The sequence below is a fragment of the Myxocyprinus asiaticus genome, chromosome 5 (assembly GCF_019703515.2).
Source record: "Myxocyprinus asiaticus isolate MX2 ecotype Aquarium Trade chromosome 5, UBuf_Myxa_2, whole genome shotgun sequence".
NCBI classification, from domain to species: domain Eukaryota; kingdom Metazoa; phylum Chordata; class Actinopteri; order Cypriniformes; family Catostomidae; genus Myxocyprinus; species Myxocyprinus asiaticus.
Genome location: NC_059348.1, coordinates 30,634,857 through 30,642,280, shown reverse-complemented (window position 1 = coordinate 30,642,280; position 7,424 = coordinate 30,634,857). Strand labels below are relative to the sequence as shown.

General features: G+C 40.1%; 1 pseudogene; it reads left to right on the top strand.

Annotated features, from left to right (window-relative positions):
- Positions 1 to 3,507: 3,507 nt before the first annotated feature.
- Positions 3,508 to 7,424, top strand: part of LOC127441166 (trimethylguanosine synthase-like) — a 42,978-nt pseudogene continuing 39,061 nt past the window's right edge.

Here is a 7,424-nt window from a genome sequence, read left to right as displayed (position 1 = left end):
CGTACAAATAGAGTTTACACAAAGAGCATTTTATTTTTTCTGTTAGAGCTATTATTAGATGTGTGAAAATGATGCCCGTCTGACTTGCCTGAGGTTGATTTCTTACACTAAATTGACCATTTTCTGGTCCCAGTTTCATATCCTTTGATAACATAGCATGCCCACGCTTTGCTCTGCCATTCTCCTAAAGCCCCAGTGACTACCTAGTATTCTGCTCTAAATAAGGATTGGATAAATAGATGCATGTGCTGTGTGCACATTTACATCATAATTTTTGTTTTGTTTATTGTTTTAAAAATAAATTAGTTGCAAAATAAAACAATTATTGTTTTTGGGTTATTTTTTGCATTAATTCATTAATTTAAAAAAAATAGAAATCCACTTAGCATTTTTATAGGCTAGTCTCTGTCTGTGGGGTTGCAGACCTCTACTCCCAGGTATACAGAGGCTGGTGGTGTATGGGCATAGCAGCGTTTTCAGCATTTTAAAAAAAACTATGCAAAATTGCTCCATATACAACTCTCCCAGAAACAAGGAGGTCATCTGCTCCATCGTGACAAGGCGGGCTCCCTTAAGATCATCCACATGATGTAGTGAATGGAAATGAGCCATGATTCGCATTTTGTTTAGTCTAATTTTGCTTAAAAAATGCGAAAAATTTGGATGGAAACCCAGCTAGTTAAAACAAATCAAAATAAACGATGAATCAAAGTCCCCACCACTATTTGAAAAGCCATAAACACAGACAAGCAGAGTGATACAAATAGTAAAGTGTCCCAGTGCTGTTATATTAAATATCAGCACTCTTTGAATGCCGCTTAGCCAATCAAATTCCTGGACCAGATCTAACTGTGTCATACATGTCTTATGTTGATTGCATTCATAATGGTATATTTTCAATGGACTGATGCTGTAGAAATTTAACTGCTCCATAGTTTTAAGATGAAATTGTTGTGGTAGCACTGTGAAATAAAACCTTCACTGTGCAAGCCTAACCTTTTTATGAATTGTAGTTTAGTGTGGGATGCTGTCAATTAACATGAAATCATTGTGAATGGTGTGCACATATTGTCTTGTTCTCTTCCACAGTGATCGAGAATTGTATTGGTCAGATTTTAAATCCATACTGAGTCAGACTGAAAATGGATTGCATGGTACAGTTTCCTTTTAATATCTGATCATCTATGAAAAGAAGTTAAAGAAGTTAAACTCAGTAATTTTTGCTTTTATGTCATCTTGGACTTACACTGCCACCTAGTGGCGTGGATGCAGGATCATTAGCTGCTTTTCCACCATCGGGACGAATGCTTCTGAGCATGGTACAGAACAATTACAGTAACATTTCCATTGGAGCACGGTTCGGTATGGCATGATTATAAACCATTCTCGGCCCAGAATTCTCGGCACGGTTAGCTAACCGTACTCAACCGTTCTCAACCATGCTGGTAGACTGGTACGTGGCGACTCGTTTATTGTATCTTCATGATTTTATTATGATAGTTTAAATAGTATTGTAGACTACATTTATTTTTCTACACTCCTTTTTCATCAGGAAAGTAGATTACTAGCTCATTTAAACTCAAAATCAGGGACAAAAACAGTTCAAGGAATGAAAACCGAAAATGAATGGAATTTTTTGCAGAACGTAACCGAAAACTGGAACAAAGTGAGTTTAAATTGTTCCGGAGTGAAACGTTATTTTTAAATGCTGGTAACCAGTTATAACCTGTTAATTTGTTCCAATCATTTTTTTCATGAAACTAAAGGCCATAGGGTTTATCACAGTAAATTTTTGGAACTACACCACTTCATATTCCCGAAAAAATTAAACATGTGCTTTGATTTTGAAGGAAACTGCTGCATCACACATTTCTTTGCCTAATTGCCCATTGTGGATGTCACATTCTGTGAACAGCTATAATTACTACATTACTTGTTACTTGTTTTAACAACTATAATTTATTTACTTAATTACTTGTTTTAACAACTATAATTACTACATATACATGCACAGCTAATCAAGATACAAGAAAAACATTATTAGAGGTAAAAAGTTCATTTCTCAGTTGTTTCCAAGTCTTCACTAAATTATTGTTAGATATGATGCATTAATACAGATTTGATGCTGTCAGATTTTGACTCAGAAGCAGGTCTGTAAATAAAATTATACTTAACTGTTAATTAACTGCTTGATTTCTATGCCGAAAAATCCACCACACAGGAAAAAAATAATAGCTTATTTGTCCTTATTTTGGTGAGGCAAGTGGCTTATTTTGGGCTTGTTTTTCACTTGTTTCACTTGTTTCACTTGTTTCTCTTGCGAGATCTGGCAACACTGTAAATTGTATTTCACCCACCCCTTAACGCAGAGTACAGTCATTTTAAAAAGAACGTTATTAACAATTCTTTTATTTTGTTTGTTTGTTCTAACTGGTAACCTTTTGGAAAGGAGGCTGCGGAACTTCTGAACCGGAATGAAAAAATACAGTTTTTGCTCAGAACGAACTGAAATGAAAAACATTTTGTTTTTAGTCCCTGCTCAGAATGTAAAATTATATTCTCATATACTATTTTCATATAATAAATATACAATATTTTGTCGATAAATATCCTTTTTAGCTAGTCTGGGAACTTTTACCTTTCTGCATGTTCGTGTCCGGTTGTAAACACAAGCCTCAGCAAATTATTAAAAACCTCACACCTTTTTCTCTTCACTTTCAATTTTGCGACATGGTCCGTGTCTTTGCTGTTTGTTAGCAGAGTAAAACCAGTGAAAAAAACAGTCCTAAAAACTGGAATAGGCTATCATCCTCCATAGCACACCGCACTCGCTCCAATGTTTACCTCTCACAGTGTCGCTAAAAGACGGATCTGGTACATACAGTCCCACAGTGGAAAAATAAACCTTAACCACGCCAGATGGCCCGGATCGGCACGGAACAGTACGGTTTTGCAATGAGAACTGTTCGGCCTGATATTGGAACAGCGGTTATTCAAACACAATAGTTTTCAGTTACCAGTGCCATTGTAGAAATTCACTATTCACAGTCAGCAATGATGAATGTAATCCATGTTTAAAGTGTCCAATAACAAGGCGGTTACTGAGATTAAGTGAGAAATATTTGGCAGGTCATGTGATCCTAACATGGCAGCCCCCATGAGGAGATCCTCTTTATGTAGATTTAAACAGCTTTTATAAAGTTACTGTTATGATTAAAGTCTTCATCTCATGTGAGTGTTAATGATTTTATACAAATGTTTTAAAATTACTATTCATTTCTTTAGGAGTAATGTTTTTTTTTTTTTTAATTAGGAAATAAGTACTGAGTTCACTTCTGCTGCCACTGTATCCTGGTTTACATTTAATTTTTTGCTTGCATTAAATTAATGGAACTGGTTGCAGTATTGAAAATGAAGACTGATGTGTGAATGCCTAAATAACTTTACGAATGGTTTGTAAGATCTTGAAGACGAGGAAGTGCTTCTGGAAGATCATAACTGCTCTGAGGATATGACAATGAGAATGAGGAGGAGGAGGCAGTTGTGGATGAAGAGGCCATGCTTATGACCAGTATGAGACTTCCTGTGGAGTTTGCCAGCTCATCAGAACAGAGGAGAGATGTATGTCTGTTTGTCATGGATGCATGCAAATGAAGGCCAAAAGACCTCAAGTCCACATCCAGTATGTCATTTGGTACAGGGCACTTTCAAACATGAATATACATGTATATTCTGCTCAAGGTTACATATCCTTTGCAGAATCATTTAAGAATAATTTATAATTTAGGATTCTCTTTTCTTATTTTCCTTCTATATACTAATATGTCTACTTCACAAATAACACATACCTTCAAGCACATCCCTGTTATCTGTTACAGACTGTTTACACGATATCGATGCAAGACCAAATGCAACCCACACAACCTACGGCCACTTTGCACTTTGCACTTCAGCACCTGCTCCGCTCTTTTTCTCGGTGGGACTCTGGAACTGCCAGTCAGCTGTGAATAAAGCTGACTTCATTCCAGCCTTCACCACACAGTCCACCCTCAGCATCCTGGCACTGACAGAAACATGGATATGTCCAGAGGATACAGCAACACCTGCTGCTCTCTCCAACAACTTCTCCTTCTCTCACACCCCTCGACATCCAGGGGTGGGGGAACAGGTTTGCTCATTCATAACAACTGGACTTTTTCACCATACTCTTCACTATGTAACAATACTACTTTTGAATTCCATGCTATTACTACAATGCAACCCACAAAAATACATGTTGTTGTCATCTATCGCCCTCCAGGTCAGCTGACAAACTTTCTTGAGGAGTTGGATGTCCTGCTGTCCTCGTTGCCGGAGGATGGTAGGCCACTTGTTGTTCTTGGTGATTTCAACATACACCAAGACAAGGCCCAGGCCACTGAACTAAATACTCTCCTGGCCTCATTTGACTTGGAAAGACTACACACCACAGCAACCAGCTGGACCTCATTTTTACACGTAACTATACCAACTCAAATATTCTTGTTACTCCTTTACATGTCTCTGATCACTACTTTGTTCAATTCAACATGACCCTCCCATCTACATTAAACCAGTCTCCACCTTTGGTTTCCTTTCGCCGTAAACTTCGTTCTCTTTCACCCTCACGCCTTTCCACTGCTGTCTCTACCTCTCTTCCCACATTAAATGTATTTACCACGCTTGATGTAAACACTGCCACAGACACACTAAGCTCTACTTTAACAACCTGTCTAGACAACATCTGTCCTATCTCCTCTAGGCCAGCACGTGCTACACCATCCAGCCCCTGGCTGTCTGACATCCTTTGTGAACATCGGAATGACCTCAGGGCAGCTGAGAGGAGATGGCGGATATCTAAAGATCCAGCAGATCTAGGTAAATATCAGTCTCTGCTTGCAACTTTTTCAGATAATGTTAAATCTGCAAAAACCTCCTATTACCAGAACAAGATCAACAGCACCACAGAACTCGCAGCTTGTTTAGAACATTCAACACACTACTCTGCCCTCCCCCTCCACCACCTGACACAACACTGACAGCAGATATCTTCGCCACATTTTTTACTAATAAGGTTACAACCATCAGCAATACATTCTCAGAACCACACCCTGTCAAACACCTGTCTCCTGTATGCAACTATCTCTATATTCTCTCCTCTGACTGACACTGAGGTCTCTAAACTCCTCCTCTCCAACCACCCCACCACCTGTTCCCTTGACCCCATTCCTTCTCACCTTCTCCAGGCCATTTCTGAATCCATCCTACCTGCACTCACATACATAATTAACACATCTCTACTTACAGGCACTTTTCCCACTACATTTAAGCAGGCTCGAGTAACCCCGCTGCTGAAGAAACCCGCACTTAACCCCACACAAACAGAATACTACAGACCAGTCTCTCTCATCCCATTCATGGCAAAAACACTTGAAAGGGCAGTTTTCAATCAAATCTCTGCCTATCTCTCACAGAACAAGCTGCTGGATGACAATCAGTCAGGCTTCGAAAGTGGACACTCCACCGAGACTGCCCTGCTGTCTGTCACTGAGTCTCTGAGACAGGCGAAAGCTGAATCCAGATCATCCGTCCTGATTCTGCTGGACCTTTCTGCAGCCTTTGACACAGTAAACCATCAGATCTAACTCTCTACCCTCTCCTCGCTGGGCATCACAGGAACTGTGCTTGACTGGTTTAACTCTTAATCTCTCAGGTAGGTCCTTCAAGGTAGCCTGGAGAGGTGAGGTATCCAAGCCACATCAGCTACTTACTGGGGTACCTCAGGGATCAGTGCTTGGGCCACTTCTCTTCTCTAAATACACAACATCACTGGGACCATCATTCAGGCACATGGTTTCTCTTACCACTGCTACGCTGATGACACGCAACTCTACTTGTCTTTCCAGCCCAACGACACCACAGTGATTGCTCTAATTTCTGCCTGCCTGGCAGACATCTCGGCCTGGATGAAGGAACACCACCTGCAACTCAACCCAGCCAAGACTGAACTCCTTGTCTTTCCAGCCAATCCTGTTGTTGAACTTTCCCGGACTTTCAGCTTCATCATACCACGTTGGTGGAACGACCTTCCCAACTCCATCCATGAAGCTGACTCACTCTCTGTCTTCAAAAAATGACTAAAAACCCATCTTTTCCATGAGCACTTAACCAGTCATTAAAAAAAAAAAAAAAATTCCTGTTCTGTTTTGAATACTATTCTGATGCTAGTGAAACTTTGTAATACGGCACTTTTCATACCACTGTCTCCTTAAGATGATCGCTTATGTTTTCCTCTTTTGTAAGTCGCTTTGGATAAAAGCATCTGTCAAATGAATAAATGTAAATGTAAATAATTTAGTACTGTCCCAAGGAAGCTATTTGACGTAACAGATATTTACATATATTCCACAATACAAAATAAATGAAATTACACAACCCGTTCAAAAGTTGACAAGGCCCTGGTTTGTACCATTTTGTGATACTTGTTTATGTGTCCCAAGATTGCATGCAGTAAATCTTCTCACTGTTCTTTTTTTAACTGTTATTAAAGAAAGATAATATCAAGTTTTACCCCACTTAAAGTATTGATTTGGCTGTGCTTATAAAAAAACAAAACTAATTATTGTTTCTTGTGTTTAAGGGCCAAGTTTTAGTGAGACCAAAGTTCCAAAGAGGCACCAACCATTTGGAAACCCTCCCAGATTATGGGGATACACATGAGGAGGACTCTGAGGAGAATAAACAGTGTGCTGTCACTGAGATTTACGCTGAACTGACCTCTCCCGTGTCAGAGGAGGCCTGGCTCAGGTATTGGAACCAGCACAGAGAGGGCCTGCTGTGGCAGAGCTGGCTGGGGAAACAGTAGCACAGAGCAGGACTGTCCCCACTCAGAGTCTGACTGGAATGAGCACTGCGGCTAAACATATCAGTACTATTGGGAACAGTTTCACTACTGGGCCGCTCAGGACTGGACTCTGGACGAGTCCTACAGCACAATTGCTGTTTCTGAAGAAGTTCAGGGTGGCCGAGAAGAAACAGAGGAACGAAAGACTCTCACAGACTCTGAACAGAACATGAAGAACAAGATGCTACCAGAGTTACACACATTATAAGCAGCCTTTGCTTATTGAATGAGGAAGTTGACTGTGGTGGATTTGGCCAGCAGTCTTTGGCCTGTAACTGTGCTGATGAGCCCTGTGATGGAGGAAACCTCAAAAGACCCTCGTCATGTAAAGCCTGCACTGATGCTGCTGGTTAGTGTGTGTTGACATTTAAGGCATGGGTAGTGGGGTCTGTGGTGATCAGGCAGTGATGCTGAACCCAAATATGTCAACACCTTTCTGCACCATGACCTATTTTCAGAGTACAGACTGTAGCACAGTTAGAATATAAAGGTTTATTACATT